Raw genomic sequence first — 11,714 nt, 5'->3', positions numbered from 1 at the left:
AAGCCCATTTATTTTATAGGACCTATAATTTTTTGAAAATTTTATTATATATTAGTATATGTTTTTCCAACATAAATATATTATTTTAAGTTTTTTCATAACAAAATCATTGTCTTCCTCAAACTTTATTCCACACATTCCAATATTCAATATTTCTTACAATTATATCATTAAAAATATGAATATTATAATAACTACCTTTGTAGGTTGGTATCTCCATATTTTTATTACAAAAATAACAATCATTCTTTTTGTTAATTTCAATTTAATATTTCATGTATCTATTCTATTTTATTAAAGTTGAGGACATGATAGTAATCACCTAAGAAAGACACCAACTTTTTCTTCCAACTTTACTTTTATATGATAATTATATTACACTTTTTTTTGTTTTTTTTTTTAGATTTCAACACACTTTTATTTTTTTTTATTTCAACAATTCAAATATCAATTTAGTCTATCCATAATTTGTCAAATTTCACTTTAGTCAATCGATAATGATTAAAAAGATTGTACACATACATCGTATATGCAGAGTAACTAGTATTTCTTAAGTCTTAACCCGCATAAAAGAAAAAAATTGCTCTGCCTACTCAATGTTTAATTAGTAGACAAAATATTTTTGACTCTATTTTTTAACTTGAGCAATCCTCATGCACAAACACTACTAGTCGTATGAAATATCTTGACTACAGAGAATCTATTGAAAAAAACGTTCGCTACCGCTTCTTGTCGCCAGCAAGCGGCACAACCGCTTCTTTGTTAAAAAACTCATAAAATATATTAGTTATTCTACTATTGCACATATAGTTATAAATTTTTCATATATCTTTGTGTGATACTATAATTTATTACTTAATTAAAAATTGCACTAAAAATATAATTACAAAATTACAATAAAATCAATGGAAAAAAAATGTAGAGAGAAAATTAAAAGAATAAAATATTTAAATGTAGTATAAAGATGAGTTATTTGATAAAATTAATATAAGAGTTACATTCAATTCTTGAAGTATGTATAGAAGGTTAATTTTGTCATTGCACAATTGGAAAACAATGACATTTATCCACACTTTTATAGGTATATATAGACTAGCATGAAACACGTGCGATGCACGTAAATACCAATTATATGATAAAAATTAAAATTTTGATTTTTTTAAAAAATAATTTGAATCATTTTGTTATTAATTTGAGTTTAATCTCTTGTTATTTTAGACGAATAAATTATTTAAGAACTTATATAATTTACTTTCGAATTTTTTGTAAAATTAAAATTCAAGTTGTTAATTTTATGTTATGTAATAAATTATAATTAGCACAATATATAGAAACAAATGAACTGAAACAAATTTTGAAAAAATATATATCCAAACACCACGTATAAAACATAATAAACTAAAAATCAATCAAATTATGTACTTTATCAATGCATAATCATAATTTACATAAAATAAGCACACTAACGATACATAATTATCAATTTAAAATATCGTGACTAACTCATCAAAACAATATCTAATGAAATAATAATATTGATAGTAAAATATAAGTCATAATATTCCATTTAAATAATATTTAAACACCTAAATAATTTTTAAACATTTTGTTTTTAAAATTTTATATCATAGATAATTAATTTATATCATAATCGATCTTTTATAAACTACATCGATGTTTATTAATTTCTTATTAAATATAATTTTAAAATAATAAATCAATCAACATATGTAAAAAATACACATTTAAATAAGATTATATGGTAAATATCAAATAAAATCTAATAAACTCATAAAATAATTATTAAATATAAAATTTAAACTATCGGTATGATTTTCACATAAAAAATAGAAATATAACCAAATACATAAACTTCAATAAAAAATATTATTTTTTGTATTTGTTGAATAGTTGGTTTGATTAAAATAAATAAATAAATAAATAAGTTAATATATCATATGTAAAAACTCTAATACTTTGACAGATGTTGTTGAGGATCGGGTTGAGTTTAGAAGGGGGGTTGAATAAACTCAACGGCAAACTTAACCGATTTTTCGGAATGATGTGCTAGAGTCCTGTTAAAGATACTAGCAGATTCTTGTTCAAGTTTAAAGACCAGCAGATCACAAGATAATGTGCGGAAACGATCTGTTGGTTAATAGGTGAAAAATAGTGAAACAGAAAAACAGTAGATGACACAATGTTTGTTTCTGGAAGTTCGAAGATGAATCTTCTACGTCTCCCCTTCTTCTGTTTTCAGAAGGTATCACTAAAAGACTTTGGTGAATACAATACAACAGTTGTACACACCCACTTCAACAGGACTTACCCTTCGCCTATCGAAACTCTTAGTTTTACAACTCAACTTCTTGAATGATCTTAAGTTCTGGAAAAGACTCTTTTCCAGTTACAAATTCTTCTATCAATGAAATAGTGAAGTGAATAGCTTGAGAAGATATAACGAAAATAGCTAGCACAATATGATCTCAATGATCAAGAGTATGCAATGAAACATGTGCTGCTTTTTCAGTGTTGAGCTTTTGGGATGACTGAAAGTTCTAGCGATACTCAAATGATATTCTTTGATTTAGATTCGTTCCACTTCTCTCTCTTGAAAAGTGCTTCGTCTCCATATATATAGACTTTATCCAACGTTAAAATCTGAACGGCTCTTTTGACTTTTCAGTGGTTCAGCTTTATTGCCGAAAATGGACCCTGCAGAATACATTAAAGCAATCAGTCTCAGTTCATACTAAAAATGGTAAACCGTCTTAAATGTTTTCGTACAACATTTAATGGCATTTAATGAAGCAATAAATGCTAGTATCACGTTAATAGATCAACGGTGATATTTAAAGACTTTGAGATACGCAAAATTCTGTTAGTGTATATTTCGAGTTTTGTATCCCTTCTAGTTATGATTTTAGCTAAGAAGCAATACTTGACAAGTGCTGCTACTGGTCTTTAGCTCGATACAAGTGCTTCTGGTTTTCTGCTATTTTACATCTACTGGTTTTGTACTAAGCCAGCATCTACTGGTTTTTACTAGCATCTCCACTTTTACTAGCATCTCCACAACAAATTTAAGTCTAACAATTTCCCCCTTTGTGGTGATGCCAAAACCTAGATGTTCCTTAGATGTTAATATGAATAGATAAAACAGATTACGAAGCAGATAAAAACAGTTATTATCCAGAAAAATCACGTAAAGCACAAATTAGTTAAGACAAGAAAATAAAACTAATTTGTTCCAATATCTCTGAAAGTAGCTTCATCTGGATTTTGATCCCTTCCAGAAGAATGAGGTCTGCTGCTACTCGCTCCAGTTCTATCTCCAGTTCTATCTTCTTCCCCTTTTTTGGCATCATCGGCAATGACCCTAGCAATTAAGTCATCCATTCGCCCAGATAAGTTGTGAATGCCATTAGTCAACATCTCCAGATATGGAGCCTGATTAGAAACTCGATCATTTAGAGCGGTGAGAGATTGAGATTGAGAATCGATCTTGGCATCCATTAGGTCCTTGGTGGTGGAGATTGAGCGAAAAAGGCCATCATGCTCGGTGAACCGGGTAAGTATGTCAGATTGAGCAATCATGAGCTGACTGGAACTTCTGGATATAGCTTGTCGAAAAACAATGGTTTCAGCATTCATTTTATGCACAGATTCCGCCGTTTTATGTATTTCCTTGGACATACGGTCTCGGAAAAACTGAGCACCACTGATTTCTACGGCATTCTCACGAGATAGCCGCTTGAATATATCAGAAAGATTCTGTAGCTCCTTTTATAGATTATCAATCTGAAACTCTAAATCAAATGGTTCCACAACTGGTGAAGGGGTTCTTGCAAGCAATCGTTGTTTAATGTCTTCCATTCTGGCGATGCGCTCAGGAGACTGCAGAGAAGGAATAATAAGAGCAGTAGAGTGTGCAACTTCTGCTTGAGTGATAACAGCTGGTTCTGGTTCAGCAGAAGGTCCTTCTGAAGCAGTAGATTGATCTGTTGGCCTTTCTTCTGGTTGCTGCAAATCAGCAGCAGGTTCAGGTATGGCTTGTGGCTCAACAGTAGACGGTGAAGTATGCAACAAAGTTGTCATTTCAGCTTGATGAGCTTCTGAAAAATGCTCAAGCTCTAGAAGAGATGAAGAAGCAGTAGCCGTAACAGTAGCAGTGGCAGTGGCAGTGGCAGTAGCAGTTGCAGATTCTGAAATGGATTGGACTGGAGGATGATCAGCAGAGGTAGAAGTAACGGGCATTGTGTCATCCTGTGCTGCTTGAGTCTGCACAATCGATTCGATCACCTCATCAACCGATGCCAGATCATGAACAGAAATCAGAGAGGATGATTGAGTAGGAACTTCTTGAGGTGCAGGAGTACTAGAGACCTTGACTTCAGAAGAAGCTTTGGCCGGTTCCTCAACTGACTGAGTCTTCAAAATGGTGGGGACAGTGGTGACACTGAATTTTGGAGGCTGAGAAAAAGCCTTTTCCTTAGTAACAATTTGCTCATATAGAATTGTCAGCTGCTCCGACAAAATTTGAATGACATTCTGATCATGAAAAGCAGTAGGACCAGTAGAGTCAAAATTTGACTTCAACGTTGTTAGAATAGTGTCTATCTTCTGCTGTTTGATTTTATCCAGAATGTAGCTTCGGCGATTGATGGCTTCTATCACATTTTGTGTGTTGGCAGCAGCAAAAACCTTTTTCTCATTCTGGCGATGCGCTCAGGAGACTGCAGAGAAGGAATAATAAGAGCAGTAGAGTGTGCAACTTCTGCTTGAGTGATAACAGCTGGTTCTGGTTCAACAGAAGGTCCTTCTGAAGCAGTAGATTGATCTGTTGGCCTTTCTTCTGGTTGCTGCAAATCAGCAGCAGGTTCAGGTATGGCTTGTGGCTCAACAGTAGACGGTGAAGTATGCAAAAAAGTTGCCATTTCAGCTTGATGAGCTTCTGAAAATTGCTCAAGCTCTAGAAGAGATGAAGAAGCAGTAGCCGTAACAGTAGCAGTGGCAGTAGCAGTTGCAGATTCTGAAATGGATTGGACTGGAGGATGATCAGCAGAGGTAGAAGTACCGGGCATTGTGTCACCCTGTGCTGCTTGAGTCTGCACAATCGATTCGATCACCTCATCAACCGATGCCAGATCATGAACAGAAATCAGAGAGGATGATTGAGTAGGAACTTCTTGAGGTGCAGGAGTACTAGAGACCTTGACTTCAGAAGAAGCTTTGGCCGGTTCCTCAACTGACTGAGTCTTCAAAATGGTGGGGACAGTGGTGACACTGAATTTTGGAGGCTGAGAAAAAGCCTTTTCCTTAGTAACAATTTGCTCAGATAGAATTGTCAGCTGCTCCGACAAAATTTGAATGAAATTCTGATCATGAAAAGCAGTAGGACCAGTAGAGTCAAAATTTGACTTCAACGTTGTTAGAATAGTGTCTATCTTCTGCTGTTTGATTTTATCCAGAATGTAGCTTCGGCGATTGATGGCTTCTATCACATTTTGTGTGTTGGCAGCAGCAAAAACCTTTTTCTCATTCTGGCGATGCGCTCAGGAGACTGCAGAGAAGGAATAATAAGAGCAGTAGAGTGTGCAACTTCTGCTTGAGTGATAACAGCTGGTTCTGGTTCAACAGAAGGTCCTTCTGAAGCAGTAGATTGATCTGTTGGCCTTTCTTCTGGTTGCTGCAAATCAGCAGCAGGTTCAGGTATGGCTTGTGGCTCAACAGTAGACGGTGAAGTATGCAACAAAGTTGCCATTTCAGTTTGATGAGCTTCTGAAAAATGCTCAAGCTCTAGAAGAGATGAAGAAGCAGTAGCCGTAACAGTAGCAGTGGTAGTAGCAGTTGCAGATTCTGAAATGGATTGGACTGGAGGATGATCAGCAGAGGTAGAAGTAACGGGCATTGTGTCATCCTGTGCTGCTTGAGTCTGCACAATCGATTCGATCACCTCATCAACCGATGCCAGATCATGAACATAAATCAGAGAGGATGATTGAGTAGGAACTTCTTGAGGTGCTAGGAGTATTAGAGACCTTGACTTCAGAAGAAGCTTTGGCCGGTTCCTCAACTGACTGAGTCTTCAAAATGGTGGGGACAGTGGTGACACTGAATTTTGGAGGCTGAGAAAAAGCCTTTTCCTTAGTAACAATTTGCTCAGACAGAATTGTCAGCTGCTCCGACAAAATTTGAATGACATTCTGATCATGAAAAGCAGTAGGACCAGTAGAGTCAAAATTTGACTTCAACGTTGTTAGAATAGTGTCTATCTTCTGCTGTTTGATTTTATCCAGAATGTAGCTTCGGCGATTGATGGCTTCTATCACATTTTGTGTGTTGGCAGCAGCAAAAACCTTTTTCTCATTTTCCACAGTTTGAGTATAAACACCAGTAGTTTTCAAAAAAGTGATTGGATGGTAGACTCTTACCTTGAGCCAATCATCAAAGAATTTCGTGTCTTCTCTGGTTGAATTATCAATTTCTTCCAGATGAAGATCAATTGTTGTTTGAATGGTTGATGTTGCCACCGGTGACTGAGACAACTCAGTAATCTTTTCTTTCCCTTTTTCAAAAGTAGCAGGGACTACTGGTTTAAAAGCAGAAGAACCAGTAGCAGATTCTCTAATGACCACACCAGAAGTTGGTCTGAAACTTGGAGCAGTTGAAGGCCCTGATTCAACAGCTTTAGCTTTGGTGGATGGGACAACTGGTGGAAAAACTTGTCGAAGAGGAACATTCTCTAATTCAGCAAGAGCTGCTGTTTTCTTGATGCGGATGGTGGTGTGAGGCTTCTTCTTGGATGGGGTGGGAGGCAGTGAAGCTTGTTGAGTGGGTGCTGCTGATTCTCCAGATTCGGTTTTGTCAGAATCAGAAAAACCACAGCTCTTTTTCTTTTGATTTTCTTCTGCCCCTCAGTCTGAGATTCCCCAATCTCCTTCTTTATGGCCACAAATTCACCAACTATTGGCTTTGGCCTTAAGGCAAGCACATTATCAGCATAAGTCATGGTGACCGAAGAGCCATCCTCTTCTAATGTGCCAGGAAAGCCAGCATCTTTCAACATCTTACTGATTTGCACAGCAAATCCAGTACCTTTCCTTAGAATCATATCCTTCATAATTCGAAACAGAAAGCGACCCCAATCCACTTTCTTTTCTGAAGTGATGGCCACCATCACTTGAACCTTTTCTTTGGTCAGTTTGTCGAATGTTCCAGCCTTAACCAACAAGGCTTTTGCCATGATATCAGCGAGTACCTGGTACTCAATTTTCAGTAGCTTCTTGAAGCAGGAAGGTGAGAGCTCTTCACCAGTAGCTGAAAAGATGGTTAAAACAGTAGACATTTCTTCCTTTGTGATATCTGAAAGCTCGGAAGGTCCAGAAATCGGTAGAAAGAAGATGGAACCGAGAAATGCAGCATCAATGGAGATTGATGCATCTCCCTGTGTATAGTTCTTTCCTTCGACAACTTATGCTTTGGCATAGAAATCTAGAAGAGCAGACTTGTAGATAATAGCAGGCGATTCCAAGAATTGGCGAAGTCCAGATTTTTCCAATGATTTGAACATCTTAACAAGGTTCTCATCCTTAATGGTGAGAACATATGCAAAATTCACCTGATAAGCATTCAAAGTATAAGCTGCGGCCATTTCTAAGTTTGAAAGAGATTAGAGGTATATTTGCAGTAGATGCGAGAAAGCAGTAGATGCAAGGAAATAATCTGAGTTCGTAAAGGGCAATGAAAGAAAATGAACGGTTAAAAACAAAATGTACATCCGTCAGTAAACATAGGGACACGTGTCGATATGTTTAAGGTTGATATAGAGAGAGAAACAGGTGTGTCAGTTACTCTACTCATTTCAAATTTTTTTTTTAAAAAAAATGGCGGGCTGTCCGAGGCGGTTGCTAAAAGAAAAACAGAAGAGAGTTTGTCGTTTTATGGTAACGTCTACTGCTAAAACCAGTAGACTTGTTGTTTTATCAAAAAGACAGACATTCTATCTGTTTTCTAAAAAGGATAAGAAAATCTTAGTCTGACTCAGATACTATTCCCCCTCGATAAATGCAACTAATAAGTGCAGGGATATGATATCTGAATTGTCGTCTCTTTAGTTTCCTCGAAACTCTATATAAATGCCTGCACATTCACAAACTAAGTCATTCATTTACTAAATCAATTCAAATGATAGGTGTGGATGATCTCTCGGAGTCTTCTCCATAGTCAGAATCAGCAGAGGAATTCCAAGACAACTTGAAGTCTTTTGTAAGCAGATGTTTGAAGACATCTTTTTCTAATACATTGGTGCTGGCAAGACCCAAGCTTGCTGGATTCTTTTCGAAGAAGACCATCATTTTCCAAGTTATAAAGATTAGGAAGAAAATCCTCAGTTTAGAAATCCTTATACTCTTTAGATAGGTTTCTGCTGAAGTACTTTGCAACAAGAAAAGTACTTCAAGCTGCTGATATCCACAAATGTATTAGATAAACTCAATGTAATGCTTCTGGTTTTATGAAAGAATGTTCTTGTTTTTGACATATTTTTTTTATCTACTGCTTTTAATGAATGTTAGACAATAATAATGAAAATAATAAAGGATAAGAAAAACTTAGTCTGTTTCAATCAGAAGACGGTTCTGTAGACTTGAGATTTTTCACTTCTGCATCGTTCAATGTACTGGAATGGTTTCTAATAAAATTTCAGTTGAACTACTTGGTGTTCCTTTATTCCTTTCTGCAAATAACTCAATGTTAACTGAATAAAATAAATAACTGATAGATAATGAGATAAATTCAGAAGGAAGTTGGTCGTTCTATGATAGCTTCTACTGGAAGATAAAGAATGCCGTGTTTTGTTAAAAAGACAAATAACCTTCTGCATCTGACAAAAATCACATATAATCGGAATAAAGTTCCCCCTAAATTAATGTAATTATTAAATGTCACATCTTGGTAAGTGAACCGTCGATGGCTTGATTCAGAACGCTTCGCATTTCACGCTAAAGTTATGATTACCTCGATCTCTGGAACCTGGTTTATCATCTATAAATACAGGCATAGAGGTTAGCCATACAGTCACTTTTAAACAAAATGGCAAGAGAGAATAGTCTTGATTTGGCCGAGCAGTTCATGAAAGAGGTGACCGCTGCAAGGAAGCAAGCGATTGAAGACAAGGTGCTGGAAAAAGTACTTGCCACCTGGACTAAGGTCAGGAGCTTCAGTTCGCCTTTGAAGATGGGTTGTTGTGTACTACCAAATAGCTGGTAGCAATGGAGAAGTATTATCGACGTCTCCATAGTGCTGACAGCGAAGACGTCTTCTCTGATGATGGCGTCTACCTCCTCATGCTCCTAAAGGAGCAGAGGACTCTGAAAAAGATTGCTTTTTCAGAGGAGTTTCTACGTACCTCCACCGGAGAGCTGACCACTTGGTTGGCATTCTAGAGGGAGTACGTTAAAAAAGAAGTAAAGAATGTACGCCCCCGCTTTTATTATTTATGAAATTTTATATTTTGTCTACTGATTGTCTCTTTCGCTCAGCTTTTATTTTCTGCAAACTAAGACTGAACAACCAAACAAAATTAAGCCACAATATATATAACTGAGATGAAGATAACAAATAATTAAGTTAAGTCTATCAATCCAAGTGTATTTCGAAAATAAGAAAACTTATTCTCAGGCGGAGGTTTTGTAAATATGTCTGCTGCTTGCTGATCAGTAGGAACGTATTCCAGACGAATGTTCTTCTTTTGCACATGATCTCTAATGAAATGATGTCTGATATCAATGTGCTTAGTTCTGGAATGGAGTACTGGATTATGCGATATAGCAATTGCACTGGTATTGTCACAAAATATAGGTGATTCAGAGGCTTGAACTCCATAGTCTTTAAGTTGTTGTTGTATCCAAAGTATTTGAGAACAACAGCTTACAGCAGCAAGATATTCTGCTTCTGCAGTAGACGTGGCTATGGAAGTCTGCTTTTTGCTAAACCAGGAGATCAACCTATCACCAAGAAATTGACAAAAACCACTTGTGCTTTTCCTATCCAGTTTACATCCTGCATAATCAGCATCTGAGAATCCAATAAGATTAAATGACGAGTCCTTGGGATACCAGAGGCCTACATTTTGAGTTTCTTTCAAGTACTTCAAAATACGTTTAGCAGCAATATAATGAGATTGTTTGGGGTTAGATTGAAATCTCGCACTAATACAAACAGCAAACATAATATCGGGTCTACTGGCAGTAAGATATAACAATGAGCCAATAAGACCTCGATACTGAGTTACCTCTACTGGAGTTCCCCCTTCATCTTTATCAAGTTTGGTAGACGAACTCATAGGAATGGAAGCAGCAGAACATGCTTCCATCCCAAACTTTTTCAGTAGTTTCTTTGTATACTTAGCTTGATTTATGAAGATTTCAGTATCAAGTTGCTTGATTTGAAGTCCTAAGAAAAATGTTAATTTTCCCATCATGTTCATCTCGAACTGTTCCTGCATTAACTTAGCAAACTTTGCACATAATTTGGGGTTAATTGACCCAAATATGATATCATCAACATAAATCTGAACTAATAATATGTGCTTGTTTTTGACTAGGGTAAACAAAGTCTTATCTACGGTACCAACGGTGAAATCATGATTAATAAGAAATTGTGAAAGTGTGTCGTACCAAGCCCTAGGTGCTTGTTTCAGACCATACAATGCTTTGTGTAATTTAAAAACATGATTCGGTAACAGATGATCAGAAAAACCTGGAAGCTGTTCAACATAGACTTCCTCTTGTAGTAAACCATTGAGGAACGCACTCTTCACATCCATCTAATATACTTTGAAATTTTTGAAAGCAGCAAAGGCTAAAAATATTCTAATAGCTTCGAGCCTAGCTACTGGTGCAAAGGTTTCATCATAGTGTATTCCTTCTTCTTGTCTGAATCCTTGTGCAACCAGTCTTGCTTTGTTCCTTACAACTGTTCCTTCCTCATTTAGTTTGTTTCTGAATACCCACCGGGTTCCAATGACAGCTTGGTGAGATGGTCTAGGTACTAGAAACCAAACTTTATTCCTCTCAAATTGATTCAGCTCTTCTTGCATAGTTTCTATCCAACTGGGATCCAGAAGAGCTTCTTCAATCTTCTTTGGTTCATCTTGAGAAATAAAAGCAGTATGCATGTATTCATTCATCATCTGTCTTCTGGTCCTTAGCGGAGCTGTTGGATTTCCAATCACCAAAGATGGAGGATGAGATTTTCTCCAAATAAAAGGATTTAGATTATTTTCATACAAAGCATTAGATTGTTTTGGAATATCAGCTGCTGGTTCTCGAAGTTCAGTTGCTGGTTCTGGAATGTCAGCTGCTGGTTCTGGAATGTCAGCTGCTGGTTCTGAAGTGTCAGCTGCTGGTTCTGGAGTGCCAGCTGCTGGTTCTGCTATATGAATGTCTGGTTCTGGATTTTGAATATCCTTAACACTTGCTTCTGCATCATCTTCACTGTCTAGTTCCAGATGAACCCTGTCTAACCTGTTACTTAGATTAGATATGTTAGTAAGCTCGGGAGCACTGCTGTCTTCATCAAAGACAACATGAATAGATTCTTCAACATTGAGTGTTTTATTATTGAAAATTCTAAATGCCTTACTAACTGCTGAATATCCAAGAAATAAACCAGTGTCAGATTTTGAATCAAATGCAGCTAAATGGTTTTTA

The sequence above is a fragment of the Primulina tabacum genome, chromosome 6 (assembly GCF_025594145.1).
Source record: "Primulina tabacum isolate GXHZ01 chromosome 6, ASM2559414v2, whole genome shotgun sequence".
Lineage (NCBI taxonomy): Eukaryota > Viridiplantae > Streptophyta > Magnoliopsida > Lamiales > Gesneriaceae > Primulina > Primulina tabacum.
Note: the sequence above shows the minus strand (reverse complement) of the source record.